Here is a 27,571-nt window from a genome sequence, read left to right on the forward strand (position 1 = left end):
GCTTTGGCCACTTGTGAATACCCTTACGCATGAGAAGGATCAAATTAAAGATATGAGAGTTTGGGGCATTATTATAGCTGGCAAACAGTGTATCATAAATGGAAGGGATACTGGATATAAAGGCATAAAATCATAAAAGTGAAGGAAAAACATCAGGGAAGCTTTCGTCACTTGTGAATGTCCCTACCCAAGAGGAGGATCAAAAGCATTGAAGAGTTTGGGGCATTATCTGAAGGCTGGCACACTGTGTGTTGTAAAAGGACGGGATACTGGATGTAAAGGCATAATCTCACTACATATTACATGTTTTTTGGACATGCAGAACATAAAAGGGAAGGGAAAACATTAGGGTTGCTTTGGCCACTTGTCGGAATATCCCTACGCAATGGGAGGATCAAAAGACATTTAGAATTTTGGGCATATTTATGGCTGGCATGGTGTATCATAAATAGAAGGATACTGGATATAAAGGCATACATGTAACATCACAGACATTATAATGTGTTTCAATGGACCTACAGAAAGTAAAAGGGAAGGTCATGTTTGCATATTAACTGCAACGGGTCTGGTTAAGAGATATAGGGGCAACAGAAAGTGCTGCACATGGGGCCACTACTAGGAGATTCTTGTATTAGAACTTTTTAGTGCTCTACAAAGGCCCTTGAAAGATGCTACCACCTACATATTGCTGTATTCCCTTGGACCGTAGATTGGACCAAAGATATGTAATACGTTAACGGCAGGCTTAAAATGAGCAGTTAGCACCTCTTGAAGGTTGTACAACACAGAATCAGATAAGCCTGTGGCAACATCGGTCAAGGCCCAGCCTATACCTTGTCTAAGCACCTGTTAGGTTTGGAAAAAGGTTTGGAAATGTTCTGACGAGAAAAAACAGACTCTTAGATAAAATAGATAGCATTTAATTTCTACCTTTAGTTAGTTTTTACATTCAGGCAGAGCTGCCTAGGTTATAGTTTCAGAATTGATTTGAATTTTAGATGAATGGATTTCAAATAACATTCAGCTCACATTACATACCAAGATAAAGGTAAAGCCATGACAGAAATGCAATTTTCATCTTGAATTTCCTGACACATATTTCCCACAAGACAATCAATCAAGAAAGCAGTGACAAACTGTCGTCCAGTTAAAGATTAAACTTCAAATAACAAAATCATCATTGAAAAGAAAGCCGTATGATTACTACCAACTGTCCTCTACTTGTAATATGGGTTTCTGAAACCAAAGTTTTGATTTTGACATAAAAGAGTTTGTGATGTCTGCCCTAAAATTTCCCAAAAGACAATGAATCAAGAAACCAGTGACAAACTGTCATCTTGTTAAAGATTTAACTCCCGACAATAAAATCAGCATTGAAGAGAAAACTGTATGATTACTAGCAACTGTCCTCTACTTGTAATATGGGTTCCTGAAACCAAAGTTTTGATTTTGACATAAAAGAGTTAAATGTGATGTCTGCCCTAAAATTTCCCAAAAGACAATGAATCAAGAAACCAGTGACAAACTGTCATCTAGTTAAAGATTAAACTTCAAATAACAAAATCATCATTGAAAAGAAAGCTGTATGATTACTACCAACTGTCCTCTACTTGTGATATGGGTTTCTGAAACCAAAGTTTTGATTTTGACATAAAAGAGTTTGTGATGTCTGCCCTAAAATTTCCCAAAAGACAATGAATGAAGAAACCAGTGACAAACTGTCGTCCAGTTAAAGATTTAACTCCCGACAATAAAATCAGCATTGAAGAGAAAACTGTATGATTACTAGCAACTGTCCTCTACATGGATTTCTGAAACTGAAGTTTTGATTTTGACATTAAAGAGTTTGTGATGTCTGCCCTAAAATTTCCCAAATCAAGAAACCAGACAGTGACAAACTGTCGTCCAGTTAAAGATTAAATTTCCGACAATAAAATCAGCATTGAAGAGAAAACTGTATGATTACTACCAACTGTCCTCTACTTGTAATATGGGTTTCTGAAACCAAAGTTTTGATTTTGACATAAAAGAGTTTGTGATGTCTGTCCTAAAATTTCCCAAATCAAGAAACCAGTGATCAAACTGTCGACCAGTTAAATATCTAACTTCCGACAATAAAATCAGCATTGAAGAGAAAGCTGTATGATTACTAGCAACTGTCCTCTACTTGAAATATGGATTTCTGAAACTGAAGTTTTGATTTTGACATTAAAGAGTTTGTGATGTCTGCCCTGACAGCTGACTTCCTCAGAAAGAATCAGAGTGTCATGGTGACTGTTGATAGCGAGCAGCCAGAGTTAGACAAATAACATGGCCGACTGCCAGCCACAGGAAAAGTGCCTGCAGTGCTATACTGGGGCTCAAAGCAACCTGCTATTTTATGGCATATCGGTTTACTGCAGAGGCACGTTGATGGAAATGGGATCCCAAAAAACATTTCAAAGTCAAAAGTGCAACTTCTTCATTGCAATTACATGATTGTATACTGTTGTAAAGCCGGCGTCACAATTCATGCGAGCGTCGGCCGAATTTGTAGATCGCCCGTAGCTCACCGAATGTCAACATCGCCCGAGCGTCGACCGTATTTTCTAATGAAAATCTCGGGTGACGTCCGTCGAACACTAAAAATCCCCCATGAGATGGTACCATGTCTTGGACATGGACAAAGTCAGAATCAACTAACCTGGTAAAAGGCCAATATTTGGATCAACTTTGATTTCTGAAAATCGCCCAAAGCCCGCGTAATCGACAGGACATTGGCCGTACTTCGGCCGAAAAAGCACATTTGAAGCTCGCCAACACGTTGGCCGAGCTGAATTTCTTATTCGTGACAGTGTTACGCTACAAAAAACTGATAATCAACATTCTGTAACCCAGCTTCACTCTCTTAACTATATAATGTATCTTGCCTTCCTAGGATTTCTAAGATGCTGACTATGATGTAAGGATCCTTACACCATATGGGATGCAATGTGGGCTGAATCTTTCTTAATTTCGTCGTTTCATGATCTACAACATCAGCACAGTGTTTAAGATATCAATTTGAAAAAGAACGTCTGAAATTTCATATCAAAAACTTATTCATTCGTACCTGTAGATGTTTCATTTGACTTAGCACTACATGTAGAGCAAGACTATTTATTGGGAAGAGAAGCAGAAATTTGCCTGTTGGATTTAGAACATCAACACAGTGTTTAAGATATCAGTTTGGATAAGAACGCCTGAGATTTCATATTAAAAACCCATTAATTCATAGACGTTTCATTTCATTTAGCGCTGTATGCAAAGCAAGACTATTCATTGGGAAGGCAAGAAAACACTGCTGCCATTTAATATCTAATTCACCTGATATCTATTTACAGATATCCCTACAATTTTCTGGTGTGTCACTGTGAGTTTCTTGTCCCAAAAGTTTTTCTAGTTTCTGACTATCATGATAATGAAGCGTAGTCTCTGCTATGTGGGGTGACCAAACAAATGAAACCATCAGTTTATGTGAGGAGTGTGGGAGTTGGTGACTCCCTCCTCTACAAGAGCCAGCCATGCGTGAAATGGGAACCTCGCAGAAGGGGCGTTCTGACAGAAACTGCTCTAAAACATGTCTCTGTGAAGCGTAAGACAAGGACAGAAAATGGGGAAAATGAAATGAAACTTGCGAGGAATGATTGGCAGTGGGTATGTCCACCCATCAAGAGAACCAGTAAATGTGCCAGTAAATGTGCCCCGTGTGGACCCATTGAGAAAATATGATGATGCAGGACTACAAAAAGCCTGCACAACTTTTTGTGATGCTTATATAGATTTTTGTGTGGAGCCTTTCAAAATTAATAAGTAGTAAACTTGTTTTAAAAACCCTTCTTCACTGAAATACCCACAGTAAGCTGGTTGGGCAACAGCTTTGCTTGATAAGCAGTTTCTGAGGAATTGTTACATACGTTGTTGTCCTCTGGACATGGCAGGCTGCTATGTGGGGAAAAAATGACTGTAAACTGTTTTTATTGCAATTTTCTAATTTCTGGTTTCTACTTGCAAACCTTTCAAATCGCCCATCAATACTAGTGAATGTGCCAGTAAATGTGTCCTGTGTGGACCCATAAGGAAGAAATGATGATGAAAGACTACCAAAAGCCTGCACAACTTTTCATTCAACTGAAAACTTTTCCACATGTTGGCAAGTTAGAAAAAGGTTTATCTTAGACAGCAGTTAAAAAACTGTAGGAAATGGGTTAGAGATGCTTTCACTAAGACAAAACTGGGGACTTGATTTAACTGGTTTTCGGCAATGCAGTTGGATTTAGTTTCTGCACTAATGGTCTTGCTTTGACATGGTTTAAAAAAAAAGAAAGCTGTGCACCCTGTTGTTCTTAGTTCTGTTTTAAAGTCTGAATTTTCCACTCAACCTGCAGATCAGGATTCTAGCCAGCACCTATCATTCCATGATTTGACCGAATTTTGTTGCATATGATGGAAACATTTTTAGACTATTCTGTCAACAATAATGGACAAAAACCCATAAATAAAGATGTAAAAATGTCCAAATTTGAATAAATGGATAGAAGACTCTTTGTAGGATCTTTCCGTCAATGGGAACTGGGATGATGGAAAATAATTTCAAGCTAGCTAGAACCCTGCAGCAGATACATAATTTAGACAGAGCACTTGCCAGGAAGACATTCTGCCGGCCCAGCATAATAACTGATAATGTGAACTTGCAGTTTCAGTGAATATTATACAAACAGTTGTTTTTGGGCAACGCAGTCAGAGTTAGTTTCTGCACTTAATGGTGTTGCTTTGACATTTAAAAAAAGAAAGCTTGTTTTTAGTTCTGTTTTAAATTCTATATTTCCTCTCTACCAGCAGATCCATTATTTAGACAGAGCACATGCCAGGGAGAAATTCAGCCGGCCCAGCATGAAATGCCTGGCAATCCATGAGCTTCCCTAATGGTAATTACACGTCCCGGACCTGACAATGCACCAGGTAACCGATCGCTGGCCTGATCCCTCTAATTGCCAACAGTTCCATTCAAACAACTTTGGCTGATTCAACACAATTCCTTTGTTCTTGGATTCCCCTGGACTAAGCTTAGGCCACACCAATTTAATTTCTTGGTTAACAGATTTTTATTCCCCCCCCCAAAAAAAAAAAATTAAGAAAAAAAAATCATGAAAACAGAAGGCTGGGCCAGCCCTCTATTTTCATGATTTTTTTTTCTAAAAATTATTTTTTTAAATGAAAATCTGTTAACCAAGAAATTAAATTGGTGTGGCCTTATACTTCCCCCCTTTCCCTGCATTTCAGCATGTTAGGTTGATTCAATGCAGGACCTATCTCTTCCAGAGGTTAACATTACGCCATTAAATTGTCATTCTCTTGTCAAACTTGTGAGAAAGTCTTCTTCTGAAATGTCATATTATTCTTCACTACTTAACTGCATTTTAGTTTTGTACAATATTTATCAACTGACCAGTAACTGTTCATTTTCTAGAATCTTTTGTGTGAGGACATACAATGAAAACTGTGACATTCTCCAGAAAAACATCAAAATCTGATCATGCTAGCAAATCTAAAGTAGATGTGAAAGTTGGGATACTGTATTTTCTCCAGTCCATTGCCTTTGTTCTTGGATATCTCCACAGACCAGCCTTAACAATTTGCCTTTTTTGTTACAATTCAGTATTATAAGTGAGTGGATTTATAATCTTATCACTTTCAAACGTCAAGAATAAGTTTGTCATCATCCCTGGAAGCAAATTAAAGTAGATGCTAAAGCTGGAAAATCGTCTCTACCTCATTAATATGTCAATTCAGAGTTTTGGTTTAAAACCTTTAAAACTCCAGTTTGCCCTGAAGTCACTGACGAAAGACAGTGGATGCTGTCTGATATGTCTAACAATTTCCAAATCTTATCCAGTTGCTTGAGTAACTGCTACCCTGCAGAAGCTGGAATATTTCCCCCCGTCCGTTGCCACTGTCCCATCTCGCATGTCAGGGAGGAATTGGCCCACTGGCAGCCGGTATTGATTTCTGCTACAAATTTGTCGCTTTTCCTGCATTTAATTTTCGAACCTTAAAACGGTATCGGGTAATTTGCCCCCGAATGCGGGCGGATTTATCACCCGATGGGATATTACGGCGCGGCCTGGAATTTGATAGCCACTGCTATATTTGTTGAGGACGTGTTGGGGATGTCTGGTATCCTGAAAGTTGTTGGCTGTAAGACACGTAATAAGGGCTCTTAATGGGGTATTCCAATATATTTTTTATTTGACTGTGATTAGAGAGTTTGCACTACAAGATGAGAAGGAAAATTAAGCATATTTTTAAGCATTTGCAATAAACTTAAATCTTCCATAGCTGTTCCATAATGGGGTTTTTAGATTCAACTTACATGGGCTGACGACATCTCTCTGGTTTGATTCTTAAAAATTGTATTTTGCTTGTTTTAGGCTCATCATAATGAAATTAGGGTTTTTTTAGATATCATTCACATGGGCTGTAGAGAGATCTCATGTCATTTTAGAGCTTTTAAACCTTTTCAACCATTTCATTATCATGAAACCATTTTATAACAGAACTGCTGTCTTAAGAAAAAGGGTCTGATGAATTCTTGAGATCATGCTTAGGATAGTGGAGTTTTCTTTTGCAAAATCAGTAATGTCTCTCATCTGCTCACGATTTGATACCTACAAATGTATAAGACATCTTCCGTAGAACTACGGACTGGTTGTGCAAAAGAATCGTCCAACATCCTATATTCTAAGAACCATGTGAAGTTATTTTCAGAAGCCCTTAGAAAAAGCCTCCGGCTAGTTGGGCAACCCTAGCATGTACATTGTTATAACTACATGCTGAACCCAGTGAAGTTATTTTCAGAAGCCCTTAGAAAAAGCCTCCGGCTAGTTGGGCAACCCTAGCATGTACATTGTTATAACTACATGCTGAACCAATAAATAAAGCAAATTTCGGACTCGAACCAATCAAAATTTAAACCTGCCCTAGAGGAAAATTGCTAAACATGACGATGCCAGGGCGAGATTTAGATTAAGATCAGTTTGTATTTCATCGGCTTTGCAGAAGTGGTGACGAAACGACCCTGCTTTTGGCTTCGTGGGAAGGGAAATGACTCTTCACTGGAGAAATCTCACAACCATCCGTCAGGGTTTTGGATGCTAATTTTTGGACTTGGATAGTCGTTTGCTAACAAAGTCGGCTTGACGGACCCATGGTAATGAAAGGTTTAAAAGTTAACATGGATATTGAATTAATCATTTTGTGCATAATTACATAAATTTGCAGTATCAGTGGACTTGGACAGCCGTTTGCTTGCAAATTCGGCTTGACTGGCCCAATGTTATTCAAAGGTTTAAAAGTCTACATAGATATCGAATAAATCATTTTGTGCATAATTACATAAATTTGAAGTATTGGACTTGGTTAGCCGTTTGCTTGCAAATTCGGCTTGACGGACCCATGTTATTCAAAGGTTTTAAAGCTAACATGGATATTGAATTAATGATTTTGTCTCGTCATTGAACAGTGTATATGACTTTGCAGTATCAGCGAATGTTTTATACTCAGCAGTTCAACAACTGTAAGAGCTGTTTTTTCCCAACATTTTGAAATGCACCCAAGTTTGATTCGTTCGCATAATGTCTCTTGTCATACAAAATGTACCATAATTTTCTGTCAGCCAAATCTGGCTTTGGAGTTCTAAAGAAAAGCAGAAATGTGCACAGACTACCAAGGCTTTCATCATTACATGCACACAAGTTCACATTCAAGTTCACTTGAACCTCAGGCTCTTTCTGTAGGATGTGCATCTCTAATGAGGGCTTAAAGTTTCTGCCTGTAATCTGTAATTAGCAGACAAAAATGTAGATTGTGATGGGCGAAAAAATTTTGAAGGGAAAATTGTGCAGGTCAAGACTGTATGTTGTCTCCTTAACCATTACTGAATACAATTCCAGCACAAAAAGAGTGCTTCCATTATCTTCCCCTTTGAAGTTCTTGGATACTGCAATGGCTTTTCCTAAACCTCTGCATCTAGCTCCACCTATTCATTGTATGATGTTGGACACTTGTTGGCAATTTTCACAGTCACTATGCGGGTACAAGTTCTTATAACATGTAATTTTGCAGGAGGCAGAAATACTATATCACAACCTGCTGTTAATCATATACTAATCAAGTCAGAGTTCTAAAGAGTACATTGTTTTGTGCTGCCCGAAATAACAACGGGCAACAGAACAGTTGCTACGACAACACAATCTTCTGGACACGAAATATGCAAAACTCTATATTTGTACTTGTATGGGATATTGTACCATTAAGCATAGTCTATTTATCAATCTGTACATGTGTGAGACGTGGCGTTTGTTTTGTGTGGTGCAGCCATGTTTGAGTTAGGGACAGGACTGTAGATAGGTTTGATATAACATGTCATGTTTCAATGGTTGGGTCACGGTTTGTACAATATGATGTTAACTAATGCAAATAAAGTCTAAAGAAGTTCCAATTGTGTGCATGTCTTTTTTTTTTCCATTTCTCTTGGTCGCAAATTACATATTATTTTGCTCTTCAAAGGCAGATGAGAAAGAATTCTAGGGAAAAAGTTGTGTAAAAGTCTTGGTGCTGATTTTTTTTCCAGTAACTCCGTCACTCATGTTTTGTGTAAACTTTCTTACGTGGTGCCAAAAATCCGAGAGGCTAGGTTAGTAGACATGAGATCAAAAGGTCACATGTTTGATCCCTGGCTGAATATTGTGTCCATGGGAAATGCCCTTTCCATGACTTTCCACCCAGGACTAAAAATGTGAACCTGATCTTATTTGGAGGCAGTGAAAGGCGGTGGAAGGAGAGGGATGGGCCCAGTCTTCCGATACCGTGCCCTAGACACAGTGGATAACAACCCACTGCCCCCTACGGCCAAAAAAAGGCTATGGGACTACATGTACCTTTGAATAATTTTTTTTCTTATCCACATTCAAGTATGAACCTATTTGATTGTCTCACGGCCATTTTAGAAAGAAAATTTGCCCAGTAAACTTTCAACATAAAAAGATTTCAATCAACATTGTCATAACTTTGTCCTACATCCCCATCCCCCTCATCATATTAAGTTACTGGTCCATCTCTAGATGATAATCAAGCCCTAGACCACCTCAAGCACAAAACTAGACTTGAAGATGGTTTTAAAGATTGGTTACCTACACTTTATGAAATTCACTTCAAGCAGAAAACTACATTTTGAACATCGTTTCAAAGATTGGGTATCGGCATACTATGAAATATACTTTCAATGTTTGCTGTTGATAAGCAGATACAAAAACAATGGCACAAATTAAACAAGATACTGTAAGTGTGTCAAAATTGTCAGACTGTTGTTGTATGTATGTTGCAGTATCTGATCTGTTACACGGAACTAAAATGAATGGATTTCCCACTAACAGCTGGAAAAACACTCATGTCTAAGCCTAGGATTGATGGATATTAGGGGTGGGTACCGGTACCGTGTACCGGTACAAAACCGGTATTTTCTTATGGACCGGTCCAAAAAAAACGGTCCAGAGAAAAACAGTGGACCGGCCTATGGACCGATTAGAAAATTCACAGTACCAGACTACCAGCAGGCGGTCACATAACCGGTCTAAGAAAATACAAAATAGCAGATTTAACGAGTCGTGGATGCCCTTTTCGAAGACGTTAGTAGTGAATCATTTGTAGATGAGTCAACAGACGGCTAGTGCACATTAGTGTACACCGAGAATAATCATATTGTTCTAATATACAATTTGAACATAATTTGTAGGACTCACAGAGACATTTACTTGTGTCTCGCTCTCCAAAATATGATGTACTGCGACACAACTTTAATCAGGTACAGGTACAGGTCCGGACCTGGACCTGACTCTCTGGACCTGGACCTGGACCGGACCGAAATTTTCTGTACCGGTACCCACCCCTAATGGATATGCATTATGCCTTCAGACCACAGGCACCAAATTTTTGGGGGTTGGTTCTCCGATTTGAAAAAAAAGGCTTCACTGGAGAAACAGAATAAAAACCTGAGGACCAGGTTTATGCAGTCAGTTTTATGGAGTAAATACACACATATTCAAGTTTTCCTCACTGCCCTCTGCTTTTAAAATGCTTGCTACATTTTCAACTTAAAATGTCCAAGAACCAAGGAAATATATTGGTATGGCTTTATCAATTTGTCTGGAATTCTACACACAGTTAGAACTTGTCAACTTTTGCCACAGAACCTCCACTGAGTTGCCACAAAATTGCCACAAAGTTACCACATGATTGCCACAAAGTTGCCACAAAACTGCCACAAAGTTGCCACAAAACTGCTACATAATTGCCACTAAATTGCCACAAAACCGCCGCAAACTTGCCTAACAATGGCATCTATCTCTGCCAGAGGAAAAACAAAATCAGTTCTTCAGGTAATTTTAACTTGATGAGAGTTCCACACATAATTACTTTTCAATCTTTGCCACAAAACCTACACAGAGTTGCCACAAAGTTGCTGAAAACTTGCCACAAAGTTACCACATAATTGCCACAAAACCACCACAAAATTGCCACAAAACCACCACGAACTTGCCTAACAATGGCATCTATCTCTGCCACAGGAAAAACAAAATTAGTTCCGCTTGTCAGGATCCCGTTTGTGACAGCGCGCAGACAGCTTGGCTGGTGCACCCGACCTACTCACCCCGCTAAGCCAGGATTCCAGCACAACTTCCCCCATCTGAAACTAAAACCATTATCCAACATAAAAGTGCTCTTGTCAGCACCATCTTCCAATGGAGACAGACTGTCGAGGTGTAAGTGAGGAGAGCTTTCTTGCCCGGGTCTTAGGTCTGGCTGCTAATACCTGAAGAAGGGCGGCCTAAATAGGATGGGACACTGCCGGGTATTGTTGTGCCGATTTCAATAAAAATCCCCTTAAAAAGGCGCAAACTGTGAAGTCTGTTGGGCAACTCAGCCAGAAGTACCTGAAGTTACAAAGTTTCAGACAAGTGCATTGACTTCAAAGTTGTACGTAAGTAGATACTAGTAGATAGGGACTCAAGGTACATTTGAAACTCCTACATGTACTTTTTACAAAGTGCAGTCTGCATGTACAAACTGTATACATAGTTCTAAGCCATCAAAAATGCCATCAGATTGAACATACACTTCAATAACACAGAAATCAGCACCAAGGGCAGCTACTGACATGCCAAGTGAAGTTTTAGACAAGTGCATTGAATGTAAAGTTGGACGTAAGTAGCTGGATAGAAACTCGAGGCACATTTAAAACTCCTACTTTTAACACAGTGTAGTTTGCATGTACACATACATGTAGGTCTAAGCCATTAGATACCATTCAAAATGTTTTCTCTATCAGATGAAAACATACACTTCAATAACACAGAAATCAGCACCAAGGACAGCTGCTGTAATGATTTCTGTATTGTTTCATCAATGTTTCTACAGAAAAAAGGAGATAAGACTGAAAAAAACACAGCAAATATTGCATTTGAATGGCAAGCTGAGAAAGTAGGGTAACATAGGCCTGTTTATATGCAATATAACAGTTACTCAAGCAACTGGATAATTCTATTAACAGTCAGACCGTTCAGACAGCATCCGCTGTCTTTCATCAGTGACCGATCAGAATGCAGATGCAGATGAAACATCTGACCGTTTACAAAATTATCCAGTCACACGAGTAACTGTCATCTTGTGCATCTTACTACCTGGATGTCTAACCTTCATCAATAAGATGATAATAATAGGCCTGCTTATATTTATAAGCCTGAGCGTTATCCTGTTACACTTGGGCTGCCATCTCGACTAGTGACTGGAAGGTCTCGACATAAGCAAGTAAAGCCTTCACCTGGAACTGAAACAGGATGACACTCAGGCTAGTTTATATTGGCAGCAAAGGACCAAGTATTCAAACATCAAGCACTTAAGACTTCCAACCCTGTGTCCACCTAGAGTCTTTCCACACAGACAGTGATTTATAACTGGATTCCACTACATGATGAGCCTTGCCTCCTGGCTGGAGAGATAAAGAAACGGTTTTTCCTTCTGTTTTACCAGCGAAGCCAGCCTAATGCAGCAGCTCTGTGTAGTAAACCCAACAAAGGTAGCAGGATGCTCCCGTGGTTTAAGCCTTATCAACGCTGCGCACACTGGACCTTCTGCCTCCGCTGAAGTGACCTGGATACTTAACCCTGTACAGACCACCTCAGCAGGGGTCCTGTACAACATGAAAGGTTGCTCCGCAGGGGAAGTACTGTAAATGCTTAAATGTCCGCTGTGCTTTTATGATCATGTTTTGCGGAAATAAAGGGTCAAGATAGGTGGCGCTTTTAGGGGCGGCCGCACTGGTTTTAACTCTCCGTTGGAGCTCTAGTATTTAATCTATCAACGTCTTTTTGTGTGCTTGTTGGATCAAAGTACTTGCGTGATGTGTCTCCGAATCTACCAGGAACCATTTCGTCTCTAACTCGTCATTCCTGTCCGACGGTTTATTCTTGATGCCACGCACACAAGCTTGCAATTGTTTTATAGTTCAAGGACATTTCAGATCAATTTTGAACTGTGACCTGTATTTTGTATATAATGACTAGTGGAACCGACAATTGTTACCGTCAGAACAATTCAGGAGATCCAGTGGGATATCCTGCCAGTCTGCATATTTTGAATAAAGTTGTTTAAAGTTGCGGCGAACGGGACAAAGTGGAGAGAGTTGAAGAAGGAATGATTGCAGCTGCAGGGTGTCCAGATCACTGCAGCAGCAGAACACAGTGGACTACTACTTTGCAGAGACCTCGTTACTGGTATGGTATGGATCAGGAAATCCACTCCAGTCATGAACCGTGATGAGGGGGGGAAGGGGGTAGGTAGACTCAGTCACGTTTGGGACCGCATTCCTAAGAAGTGTTTGCTGTGGTTTTAAATTTGAGGTTTTTGCTGTGACCATTCCAACGCAAGATGCTGCTGCTGCAAAGATACACCAATTTATAAAAACTGTACTACAAAATCATTTTAACTGTGAACTTCATCTCTCCTTCTACCATAAAATGAACATAAAGTCCCTTCAAAAATCTGTACATGTACTGTAATTACATATCTAAGTCCATGAGTGGTGTGTTACACAGTGATCTGGTCATATAACATATACCCATAGATTTACACACAGTCCCTGCAAAAATAGATGAATTCACAGTAACCGTATTAGCTAATCAGTCTGTACATGTACTGTTCTTACATATCTAAGTGCACGAGTGGTGTGTTACACAGTGAAGTAATCTGGTTATATAACATTATGTACCCATAGATTTACACAAAGTCCCCGCAAAAATAAAGGAATTCACAGTTACCGTATTAGTTCATCATTCTGTACATGTACTGTTCTTACATATCTAGCTAAGTGCATGAGTGGAGTAATCTGGTTATATAACATACCCATAGATTTACGCACAGATACCAGCTAAAGCACCCCAAGGTGTCAATGTCGACCCCAAAGGTCAGCGCTTTTATATAGTGAAAATCCGGGTACTTGAAATGGATGGATGGGTAGGTTTATTTCAGGCTGGCATTACTATACGATTTATGTATTATATTGCAAGGGATGCTTATCTTTGATTTCTCTCAGCAGTTTGGCAAAGCAGAACCAAATAGATCTGAATCTGTACTGCATAACAATCAAACTTGAACTTGAACCTTTAGACCCGGCCTGCTATATCGACTATGATTTAAGGATTATGATTTGGATTCGACGCTCGGTTATGTATATATTATCTTTTTGGTTACTTTCTGTTCATTATTCTATGTTATTTCCTTGTTATGTTATTTAGTCTGTTTATGTTATTCTGTACAGGGCACGCCTGAAAAGCAGTGTGTTTAGTACTGAGTGCATCCACCCTGGATAAAGAAAACAGAAATAAATAAATGAATAATAAACTTGTTGGTAAGTGCAAGACTGTGAAAAGGGCTGATTATTTTGAGAAATTGCATTAAATTTTCAACACGTGCCATTTCTCTTTGCAACTGTATTACACAATATTCCATGTCACTCAGAATAAATTACATTGTATGAAACCTTTACTTATACAGAAAAAGGAAAGTAACGTTATGTGGAATGGAAAAAAACTTTCACTTTGAAATGTTTGTGTTCAGAGTTGGTGATAGATGTTGATATGGTACCCATTCCAGTCTTTCATGTGTGTGTGTGTGTGTGTGTGCGTGCCTGTGTGTGTGTGTGTGTGTGTGCGTGCCTGTGTGTGTGTGTGTGTATGTGCGTGTTTGCATGTACATGTATGTATGTGTGTGTGTGTGTGTGTGTTTGTGTTTGTATGTGTGTTTGTGTGTGTTAAATACATGTAGAGCTGCAGAACTAAGATCAACCTCCAACTGCACAACTAACTCTGAAACTTTCACAACTCTACTCGATCAGTCCAGATGGGGCAGTGATTTAGATACCGACTGCACAACCAGCTCTGGAGGCTAGTGGACACAGGGTTTGATGTCAGAAGTGCTTTATGCTTGAATACTTGGTCCTTGGCTGCTAATGTAAACAGGCCTACTTTGATGAAGGTTAGACATCCAGGTAGTAAGATACGCAAGACAACAGTTAACCAAGCAACTGGATAATTTAGTTTACAGTAACTGTTTCAGACGGCATCCGCATCCAGGTCAGTCACTGGCAAAAGACAGCGGATGCTGTCTGAAAGCAACTTTCACAACTTCCCTCTATCAGTCCAGATGAGACAGTGATTTAGATACCGACTGCACCAACAACTCCTTTTCTTCAGAGCTTTTCCTATCAGTGGAGATGAAACAAGATGATGGAGGGGAGAGGTTTCCACATAAACAGTTGTTGAGGGGGGATTTGGAACTTGAAAGGGAGGCGTCGTCCCAGTGAGTCAGGGATCTGGCTGTCGGGGGACAGTAAGCCAGACATACATTGCCAGCGATCTCCGCCTTTTGTCTGGGATTTCCTGTAAAAGTTGTGTGAGAACTACAAAGTGCAGGGCTTACCACGCAATCTCAGTTACTGCAGGGCCGTTCTGTGTTATTGTGTACCCAACAAAACAACATCAGCACCACACAAAAGAGTTAAGACTCAGTCTGTACTTTCCACATTTTGTTGACTTTCTTACTGAAATGTTATATCTTTGACACTTTGCTATCTTTCTCTCTGCTCTACACTTACATAAACGATGATAGAAGAGCCAATTTTGTCAATCTCTTGTTGCCTAAATTACTGGCTTTGCCAACACTGTATGACTTTTGTTCATTTCAAGGCTGGTCTGTGTTATTAATATGTACACCCAACAAAAGATCATCATCAACACACAAAAGAGTTAAAACTCAGTCTGTACTTTCCACATTTTGTTGAAATTTTATTTCTTCGCTTTGCTCTCTCTGCCCTACACCTGCATAAATGATGATCGAAGAGCCAATTTTGTCAGTCTCTTGTTGCCTAAGTTCCTGGCTTTGCCTACACTGTATGTTCATTTCAGGGCTGTTCTGTGTTATCATACACCCAACAAAAGATCATCAGCACCACACAAAACTATTAAGACTCTGTATTTTCCACATTTTGTTGACTTTCTTCTTTAAATTTTATTTTTTTTGACACTTTGCTATATCTCTCTCTCCGCTCTGCATCATTGATGCACCAATTTTGTCAGTCTCTCGTTGCCTAAATTCCTGGCTTTGCCTACATTGTATGTTCATTTCAGGACTGCTCCGTGTTATCATACACCCAACAAAACATCATCAACACCACACAAAACAGCAAAGACTCTAGACTATACTTTTAACATTTTGTTGACTTTCTTCTTGAAATCTAATTTCTTTGACACTTTGCTATCTCTCTCTCACCACCCTTCACCTACATATACGATGATTGATGCACCAATTTTGTCAATCTCTCAATTTCTGGATTTGCCTCAGGCGACGAATTGAACCTTCTTTCATTATTCTTCCCCCAAGATTACAGAAAACCCGGGGAAAAATGGCAGACATCAATCACTAAGTTACATCAATCAAATGTTCTAACCATCCGTTCATTTGTCTTTGTTCAGCTCAAGCTTTTCTGTCCCTCTTTAGCGAAGTTTTCCCACAGGGACCGGCAGCGGTTGGGAATTAGTGAGGAAGCGGGAAAAGGGAATTAGGTTTGGGACATTAGTAGGCTGCATCTATCAGACTAGTTGTCTGTGGAAGTGACACTCGTGCTGAGTTTGGCTGCATGCAGGCTGGTAAACTCATTTAAAGCTGACCAATTAGTACAGGAAATACTAGCAGAAAATGCTCCCAAAGTGAGTGTTATACATTCAGAGACATATATCAGCAACAGCATCAAAGACTGGTGTTGTACAGTCGAAAATTTGGAAAGTCCAATTTTTGTGTTGGAAACTACAGTTAAAACTAAGTCCTGTTTCAGAATGATTAGTAACTAACACAGATAAACTTTCAAGGTAAGATCAGTGAAGTTGTCATCTTTGCTACCCATATTTTTTTTCTTATCAGAATTGTTCGTTACACATTCAGAGACATTTATCAGCAACAGCATCGGAAATTTTGGTAAGACTAGTCCAATTTTTGTGTTGGAAACTACAGTTAGAAAAACTTGTTTGAATTCATGATCGGAATGATTTTTACCAACAGATGAACTTTCAGCTAAGATCAGTGAAGTTGTCATCTTTGCTACCTGTCTGTTTTTTCTGATCAGAATTGTGCGTCCCACATACATTTACAAGTATGGCTATTCTCTTTGGAAACAATGTGCATGAAAGAAATGCTTGTCATGAATCCAAGGGTGCTATAACAGCCGTGACAAAAGATACAAAAACCAGAAGATCTGCTGCAGTACCAAGGTCACACACCAGGAGCACCAAACTTGACCTTGACCATTGTCTTAACAAGACGTTCCCACATACCAAATATCATGATCACAATCCACCCTGCTACCTAACTCTGTAACCAATAGAGAATGGGGTGCCAAACGGCTACTTCAGTGTGTTAAAGGTTAAGTTGTGTTGACCACAAATATCCAAAAACACAAACAAATTTGTTAAGTAAGCAAACCCACAGACACGCCAAAAAGAATAGCTGTGCCTCCTTGTTTCATGCCTATAATAAATGGAAGCCATGCAACTCCTACCACTGTGTACCCAGCTCTAACACACCAGCAAGAAGCCAGGAAAGGGACAAGGCCCTCTCAACAACCCGTTATTTACCGCAGAAAATCTTCCAGAAAAAAGGATCCAATTAAGTGAGTAAAGCCGATTATTCACGGGCTGTAGATAAGAGAAGAAATAAGCCGACTGCGTTGTTTGTCCCGGTGCGCATTTGTCTCTGGAGTCTGCGATGTGACAAGCTTTGTGTACAGTAGAGGTCACTTACACAGTCCTTATACTAACAACTACAAAGAGAACAAACACAAACTTCCCGAACAGAAGAAGCCACATTGGCAAAATTGGTCTGTGCAAGGTCCTTGGTCTGTGTGACAGTCTGATAAAAGTTCTTAACAGGGACTGGCTGTCTTGCTGAGGGGTGATTGTATTTGTTGAGTGGTCAGGAATTGTTTGAATCAATTAATTGGCTGACAATTAGAAAGTCTGACATGCACTTGCTAACTTTGATGGCTATTGCATACCAATGAAAATGCAAAATAATGCAGCAGCAGTTGTGGCCACCATTTTCTGTTAACTTGACCTATAGCAAAAAGAATCATGTCTGTAGTGGCCACCAGTATCAATTGTTTCTTCAACACAGTTCCTTCAACTTTCTTCAAGTTTCTTAAGTGGTTACTACTTCAGACAGGTCTAACTGTACTTTCAACCTTGGCAGAAGACAAATATCACACACTGTCAGGTGATTGTGATGTCAAAATCACTGTCACATAATCCTCTTCTCCGTAAATTAACGTTAATTAAGAACTCCTCTTCAAGCGTTCCCTTCTCTCTGTTTCCTGGTAGAAAATCCCGGGCAATCCTTCAGGCATACAAACTCTTCCCCTAGGCATCCACAAATCTTAGCATTTGTGTTAATTAATTTTTTCCAGCCCTCCCTGATAATGTGATTTAATTCGTTCCTCGTTAGTTCCGGAACTACTAACGATGATGGAAGCTGTTCCAGAGCTTGGGGATAAGTCAGGCGTAACACTAGGAAAAATGATTTATGCTTTTTATGATATGATTGCATTTCCATGGCAATAAAACAACATTTATCCTAATTATCGTAAAATTTCAGTTCGTTTGAAATGCGACAGTCTCTTAACGACCTTCATGATGACAATTAATGACCCGATAGTTGGTCATGTGACCACTGTAATGTGTCAAAGGTGAGGAGGTCGAACCTTGAACTTTATGACTTTTGGGAATACTTAAACTGTTTACTAACTTCCAGTATAAATTTATGGCTGTAACTGTTGATGAATATGTTCAGACACTACAATTGCTACACTACTGTTGCAATCAAAAAGTTCTGGGCTTTAATTTTAGGCTACTCAAGCCTGAATTCATGAATCTGACATTAATAACCTGTAGCAATGTTCCCAATGACACATCTAAAGCATTTCACCTTTTATATATTCAACAGATGACAGTTCTTTGTTAAAAAGTTGCCACAAATCAAGAAGTTGCAGGCTGAATTTAGTCCAGAATCTGAGCCCTAACTAAAACTTTCCCAAGATATGAGGACATGCTTGGTCGACTTCTTTATTTAATAACTATCTTCAAGTTAATAAGTAGCTTTGTCATAATACAAAAATGTTTAATGAACAGTACAGAAAAAACAGGATGAATCCCTTTTCAGGCTTCTGTCCAAAATAAACTTTGTTTGGTGCAGGTAGTTTTGACTGAAAAAAGTGCCAGGTGATAGGTCCAGCACTATACACACTAGGTTGTACAAGGGGCATACTAATTGCGGTACCAAGAAGACATGGTTTATAATGTAGAAAATCATGTTTGTGCATAGTGACAAGTCTCCACTATAGGCTGTAAAAGGGAGAATATTATTTGCGGTACCGAGAAGACATGACTGTATAAAATCATGTTTGTGCATAGAGCACAGAGAATTTGATAGTTCTCCACTACAGACAAGGTGTAAAAGAGAGTGATGATGATGTTACTGCAGCAGCAACTTACAGTAACATTCACAATCATTGTATAAAATCATGTTGTGCATACAGCATAGAGCTGTGATGGGTCTATACTACAGACAAGGTGTAAAAGGGAGAATGTGACTTGGGGTACCAAGTATAAAATCATGTTTGCGCATACAGCACAGAGAATTTGATAGTTCTCTACAGACAAGGTTGTAAAAGAGAGTGATGATGAAGTTACTGCAGCAGCAACTTACAGTAACATTCACAATCATTGTATAAAATCATGTTGTGCATACAGCATAGAGAATGTGATGGGTCTACACTAAAGACAAGGTGTAAAAGGGAGAATGTGACTTGGGGTAACAAGTATAAAATCATGTTTGTGCGTAGAGCACAGAGAATTTGATAGTTCTCCTCTACAAACAAGGTTGTAAAAGAGAGTGATGACGATGTTACTGCAGCAGCAACTTACAGTAACATTCACAATCATTGTATAAAATCATGTTGTGCATACAGCATAGAGCTGTGATGGGTCTATACTACAGGCAAGGTGTAAAAGGGAGAATGTGACTTGGGGTACCAAGTATAAAATCATGTTTGTGCATAGAGCACAGAGAATTTGATAGTTCTGTACTACAGATCTAGACAAGACTGTAAAAGGGAGAATGTGACTTGGGGTACCGAGAAGACATGTTAGTATAAAATCATGTTTGTGCATAGAGCACAGAGAATTTGATAGTTCTCCACTGCAGACAAGGCTGTAAAAGAGAGTGATGACGATGTTACTGCAGCAGCAACTTACTGTAACATTCACAATCATGTATAAAATCATGTTGTGCATACAGCATAGAGCTGTGATGGGTGTATACTATAGACAAGGCTGTACAAGGGAGAATGTGACTTGGGGTAACAAGAGCATAAAATCATGTTTGCGCATACAGCACAGAGAATTTGATAGTTCTCCTCTACAAACATGGCTGTAAAAGAGAGTGATGACGATGTTACTGCAGCAGCAACTTACAGTAACATTCACAATCATCATGCACCATGACCTTTCCCGCCACTACAAATCTCACGCTCCCTTCATCAAGACGACATCAAGGAATTCCACCAGGACTTCAACGGCCCGCGGACGTGATGTATGAGCAATAATGTTTCCCATTTGCTGAGACAAATTCCCGCCCGGCAATGAAACGCAGGTTAAGGCTGACGGATGGCGCTGCTACGACCTTTACGCACTTCGCCATGACAGTTGTAAAGACACCGTCGAATTAGGCCACACCAATTCAATTTGTTGTATCCTAAGCCCAGCAATAGGGTTTGGGTTGGCGTTAGGAAGGGCATCCAGCCGTAAAAACTCTTGCTACAAAAAAGACTTGCACTTGATGAAGAGTTCTGGGGCTCCCCCATCCATGTGTAAGCACGTCTAACCCCCAGATGATGGGGAACAAAAGACGTAAAACTGGATAGAGAGAGAGAGAGAGGTTCTCTGATTTTTCAGAAAAAAAGAAATTAAATTCACAAAAAGCACACAAAGAATGATTATGATTATTGAAGTTTCAGCTTGAAAAAGCATCAAAGTCATTCCGGTACTCCCAATGTACAGTAGATGCACCTTTTTGTTGAAAATCATTAAAAGTACAATTTTCATACATTTATTTATACATTTATACACACAAAGGCTGATGACCTGATTTTCCTTGAGAGATCGTCAGGACCTGTTTTTCCCAGCAGCATTTCTCACGCAGTAATGCCCGTCACAGCCCGTGCCATTAACCGCCTTAAATAACACCAATTAGGGAAACACGAGCTTCGCAATCGCTGCTACTTTATTGCCTGTGTCAGAAGGGACGGCTCGCTCCTCCTTTAACATGAAATATGCAGCAATGAGTTTTACAATTCCAACTTACATCATGTATGGGGCTGATGTGACTGCATGTGCATTCTATGAGGTTATAGTACCATGCCCAGTAGAATATCAATTTCAAAACAATTCTATACATTTACGACACAGAGGAGACTACATGTACCTAGAAATGCTGGAAATTGTGTTATGTTGATAGATTGAATGTTAAATTTTTGTTGTTGTTATAATTAGTCAATGAACATCTGAAAGTCCGAGTATTTTTGTCAATGTTTTACAATTCAAACTTACATCATGTATGAGGCTGATATAGTCAGAAAACTGAGTGACTGTGCATTTTATGAGGTTATAGTACCATGCCCAGTAGAAGATCAATTTCAAAACAATCTTATACATTTACAACACATAGGAAGGGCATCCAGCCGTAAAAACTCTTGCTAGAAAAAGACTTGCACTTGATTAGGAATTCTGGGGCTGCCCCATCCATGTGCAAGCATGTCCAACCCCCATGTGATGGGGAATAAAAATACGTAAAATGGAGAGAGAGAGAGAGAGAGAGAGAGAGAGAGAGAGAGAGAGAGAGAGAGAGAGAGAGAGAGAGAGAGAGAGAGAGAGAGAGAGAGAGAGAGAGAGAGAAAAGACTACATGTACTTATGGATGCTGGAAATTGTGTTATGTTGATAATTGAATATCATTTTTGCTCTTGTTACTAGTTATCATTATTTTGTAGAATTGTCGATGACCATCTGAAAGTCCCAGTATTTTTGTCAAGACCAGTTGTCAATAAATTTCTCCATTTCAGTCAGATATTTCCCTGTTACAAATTAATGCCACTGACACAATAGTTTGTAAAATCAAATTTCAAATTTTTGCTGCATTTGTCAAGTGCAAAACCATCAAGCTCCAATTGCAACATTTATTGAAAGAATCAGGTGCATCATTCATGGACTGGTAAAACCTACAAGACCACAACAATTTATTTTCTTGGTTCTCAGACATACTTTTCTTATATTTTCAAGATACTGTAATTTACTTTATCTTCATGATAGCAAACTTTAACTTCACGGTGGCGCCAAGTCAAGGAATTATAGACAATAACAAGAGTTTTTTTCACGGTGATGATAAGTTCACAGTACAGAGGTGACTGAAAACAGTAGACATAAAGTTACAGTGAAAGAAACAAGAAGTACACTGTAACTATGTCGATTGACTGAGGGCTGTGTCTAGCTGTAAATTTCTTTTCCGTCCTACTCATTGTTTGGGAGGTCAAGTGGTTAACTTTTGTTCATAAACCTGTCATTTTAATCTTACAAAAATATATTAATTTTACATCAATTTCATGTCATGAAGTGTCGATTTTTTGGACGGCTGAGTGAAATGTGTGAACAAGCGAATTTCTGTTTCTACATGACCATGTATTATGTCCATCTGCCGAGAAATCTGCTATTACTGACATGTATCGGGTCAAATCAGACTGTAAGGTTTGGACCATGGCACACTGGGGCATGCCCCTACTCTTTTTTGAAAGGTGTGGTGGGTTCTTTAATGTGCGTGGGGTGTGGCCAAAACACAGGACCTCCATTTAACGTCCTATCTTGGAGACAGCCCTCCTCTGACTACATCCACTCACTGAAACTAAGTGATCTAAGGTACAAAGTTCTTCTAAGACTCTGAATGTTCTCAGGTTGATTTTCTACATGCAGCTCAGCATCATTCCAAATCCAAGAAATAAGAAATTGAATCAGTGAGGCCCCGCCTACTAAGATGATACAAACTGGACATCTTGTTTAATGATTTCACTAGTATAATGGCTTCAAAATGAGTACCTAGCTGTGGTTAGGAACGTCCCTTGGATAGGACATGAAATTGAGGTCCCATGTTTGAGAAGAGCCACACCTCAAGCACATTATAGAACCCACCACAGTCATCGAAAGGTGATAGTCACCTGTTATGTCAATCCTTCCACAAATGTGGTAAATCTCAATAAATAAATAAATAAATCTCTGTTCTAAGGTTGATTTTCTAGTACATGCAGCTCAGCATCATTCCAAATACAAGAAATAACAAATTGAATCGGTGTGGCCCCACCAAGATCTACGGTACAGAGTTCTTCTAAGACTCTGAATGTTCTCAGGTTGATTTTCTACATGCAGCTCAGCATCATTCCAAATCCAAGAAATAACAAATTGAATCAGTGAGGCCCCGCCTACTAAGATGATACAAACTGGACATCTTGTCTATGGTTTCACAAGGAATGGCTTCAAACTGACTACCTAGCTGTGGTTAGGGATGTCCCTTGGATAGGACATTAAATTGAGGTCCCGTGTTTGAGAAGAGCCACACCTCAAGCACATTATAGAACCCACCACTGTTATCGAAAGGTAATAGTCACCTGTTATGTCAATCCTTCCACAAATGTAGTAAATGTCAATGAATAAATCAATCAATCTCTGTTCTCAGGTTGATTTTCTAGTACATGCAGCTGACAGCATGATTCCAAATCCAAGAAATAACAAATTGAATCGGTGTGGCCCAACCTACTTAGATGATACAAACTGGACATCTTGTTTAATGGTCTAACCAGTAATGGCTTCACTAAACAGATGAGGAGTGTCTACCGAGAGGTTTTAATTACAGTCCTTTTTCCCCCTAATGGCCTGAAATACTTTTCGAAACAGATCCCTCCCACAGATTATCGAGATTGCGTGGCTTCGCTCTTATTTCAGCGGAGTTAAGGCTGCTAAGAGGGAAACTGGAGACCGCGAGTGCCGTTGATGTGTTTTATCGGGTGATTATCTGCTGGTTGAGACAGTAAGATTGCCTCTGGAGGAGCATCTGAGAAGAGATAAGTGCTGCACCTGAAGAACACACTTAGCATGCTGATGAAGATGTAACCACATCTTAATGTAACGTCTTAAGACGTCTCGAGCTGAAAACATATGCCCTACTGAGAGGTCGTGAGAGGATATGGTATGACGTCTTAAAAAACTTTAAGATGCAAGGAATCACCTGAAAGTTCAAGAACCTACATGTAGCATTCTGATGAAGACATAACGGCACCTTAATGTCTACGTCTTGAGACAACTTGAGCTGGAAAGATATTGCCCTACTGAGAGGTTGTGAGAGGATGTGATATGACGTCTTAAAAACAAGATGCAAGGAACCATCTGAAAGTGCAAGAACTTAGCATGCTGATGAAGTCACGGCACCTTAAAGTCTACGTCTTAAGAGAAAATCTAAGAGAAGACCTAATTGCTGGGAACATATACCCTACTGAGAGGTTAGAAGATATGATATGACGTCTTAAAAACAAGAATGCAAGGAATCATCTGAAAGTGCAAGAACCTAGCACGCTGATGATGACGTAATGGCATCTCAAAGTCTACATCTTAAGGCGTCTTGAGCGGGAAACATATGCCCTACTGAGAGGTTGTGAGAAGATATGATATGACGCCTTAAAAACAAAGAAGCAAGGGATCATCTGAGAGTGCAAGAACCTAGCATGCTGATGAAGATGTAACGGCATCTTAATGTCTACATCTTGAGATGACTTGAGATGGGAACATATACCCTACTGAGAGGTTGTGAGAAGATGTGATATGACGTCTTAAAAACGAGATGCAACCGTCTGGAAGTGGAAGTACCTTGCCTGCTGATGAAAACATGACGGCACCTTAATGTCTACATCTTGAGACGACTTGAGATAGAAACATATGCCCTACTGAGAGGTTGTGAGAGGATATGATATAATCTTAAAAACAAAGACCCAAGGAATATGAAAGTGCAAGAACCAACATTTATACAGTCAAGTGCATTTGTGCTGGAGCAATGCAGTTTCTATGTTCTTAAGAACAGTCCAAATTGCAAATAAAAGTCCTACAACTGACATTATATGCAGATTCTATTTTCAGCCTAGAAATAAAAGCTACTTCTGTAGAATTGGAGAAGCTCTAACGATGTCAGATGGTGATCAACAATCATGACTGTACTAATTAACATCTTTTGTTTATTTTACACATCTATCAAGTTAATGACTTTCATTTTGCAATCATCGTAATTTAGGAACTTCTCATAAGTCTTAATGATTTGGCTCAAAACAACTTTTTTGGTACAAGCAAGAACACATTCAAACATTTTCACTTGAAATACAGACCAATGTTGATGTGTTCATAGATCTCATCCTTAAAATCACACTTGTGTTGTCTGCCAGTGAATTCGGCACTGTCTTTGTGTATTTTCCTTGACAGTGGGCAAAATGAGAGATGAAAATTTAGGAACAACTCACAAACCTTAATGAGTTTGGCTCAAAACGAATTTTGGCACAAGCAAGATATTTATTTGAAATACAGGCCAATATCAATGTGTTCACAGATATCATCTATAAAATTGGACTTGTCTGTGTGCCGGTTTACTTGGCACTGTTTTAGTTCCTTTTCCTTGACACTTGGGCCAAATCGGAAGACAAAACAGAGCTTATTTGGCTTGAAATAACTTTTTGCCGCAAACAAGAACACAAGTCATCTTCACTTGATATACAGGCCAGGCTGATATTGATGTATCTCATCAATAAAATCACACTTGTGCGGTATGATAGTGACCTTTGGCACTGTCTTAGTCCACTGTCCTTGACATAGTGGCAAACCCTGAAGATGAAACAGACACCCGATCAGTCAGACTTTGTCGTTTCTTGCTCCATTATCTCCAGCGAGGCTAGCAAGTCTGACAAACGAGTTCAGCTACAGGAGACCTATCAGAGGCCAAGGACAGCAAGTTAACACCAACAACATGAAACAGTGTCCTACAGATTCTGCATCAATCATGGACTATCTGATCACAAACGTTTCTACATAATACATAAATCTGGGCATCTGAAGTTTGGAAGGTCATCTTCTGAAGCAAAGAATTGCATATTTGGGGAGGGGGGTGTGGAAGGAGATTTCACTGGTTATCTTTAGAAATCCCTTTTACTGTCCAAGGAAACAATACATTTACACCAAAAATAGTTACTCAAGCAAATGGATAGAAAAAGTTACTCAAGCAACTGAAAATTTTGAAAAAATTTTATCCAGTTCCTTGAGTAACATATATCGCATTACCTGGATGTCTAACCTTCATCAACGTAACAATAGATTTATTCATCTTTAGGGTGGTCCCTTCATTTAATGTTAAAACTGAATTTTGGGGAGCATGGCTTATTTTTGAAACAAACAACTGCAATGACAAGTACATAGTACATAACAACAAAAAGTGAGCGATAAATACATTTATAATCAAATACATTGTATTGTCAGTTGGGTGCAAAACTGTGAATTTTGAAAGTTTGGATAAACTACATGTATCATCATCATCATCATCATCAACAACATCATCATCATCATAATTATCATCATCATCATCATCACATACAGCGCAACTATGGTAATCAAACACATCATCTAACCAAGACAGGAAGAGGTTTATGATAAATGGTAGCCGTTGAAAGTAACGATTGACTTGAATGTGTACATGTATTAGATCACCTCACCTCTGACCTCAAGAATATGGCTATGTTTGGATAACAGTTTAGTTTCAAATATTCCTACCATTCTTACTTGTTGATTGATTGATTGATTGATTGATTGATTGATTAATTGATTGTTTCTTGATATTCTGTATTGATTGTCTTGTGTTTCTAAGGCCTCATTGAAAAGCTATGTCATTTAGAAAATAACCCTAATTAAAGAAAACAATCTATAGACGCCAAATTAATAGAATCAACTTGTCACTAGATGATCGATCAAGGGTCATTATATGTTATTTGTTAATTGAAAAGAGACATACTTCCATCCAAGTAATTTTTTTTCATATCAAAAACACACACAACTACATCATTTTACACATTCACATTTAAATGGAATAATTATTATTTGATAAAATCTTATCCTGAACCTTTTAAAATTGAATTCTTTTTACCTTAATATGTTAGGTTTGTCCACGACGGATCAGATACGGGCGAAGCTACTGACATCTGCTGACAACCGTTTATTGATTTCACCCTGCCAGGGAGGCATCCAGGGGATAAGTTTTCCATCAGCGGCTTGGGAAACAAGTTAAGTCCATTTCTGGGGTCATCCATAATCATTAACCCCCTTCTACCTCCTACCGGAGCTCATTATCTGGGTACAAGGCACCTCCAACTCCTACCATTACCCACACTGCCAAAAATACAATTTCTTGTATTCTAGTTTTTTCTTACATACAGAAAAATATTACTTCATGCAAGCACATTTTTCTGTATTCAAGAAAAAGGTTTTGTCCACGAATTAAGCAATTTTTTACTTACTGAACTTTTTCTTGTAGTAAGATAAACTTTCTTATAAAAATGACCTTGGTTACTGTCGGAAAGTAATTCTTGCAGTAAGATTTTTTTTCTATGTATATTCTTGATTCAGACACCTGGATCTGAGGTTCTTATACTAAGAATGCATTTCTCTTCTTAAGACCAAAATTCTTGAAAGCAAGAACTACTTTCTTATTTCTAAGATTTAGGTTGAACTTCTTACACCAAGACTTTTTTTCTTATCTCAAGACCAAAATTC

General features: G+C 39.0%; 1 protein-coding gene across 1 annotated transcript in view; it reads right to left on the reverse strand.

Annotated features, from left to right (window-relative positions):
* LOC136426462 (platelet binding protein GspB-like) overlaps window positions 1-27,571 on the reverse strand; it is a 505,111-nt gene that overhangs the window by 450,742 nt on the left and 26,798 nt on the right. The window lies entirely within an intron of this gene.

The sequence above is a fragment of the Branchiostoma lanceolatum genome, chromosome 2 (assembly GCF_035083965.1).
Source record: "Branchiostoma lanceolatum isolate klBraLanc5 chromosome 2, klBraLanc5.hap2, whole genome shotgun sequence".
Classification (NCBI taxonomy): Eukaryota; Metazoa; Chordata; class Leptocardii; order Amphioxiformes; family Branchiostomatidae; genus Branchiostoma; species Branchiostoma lanceolatum.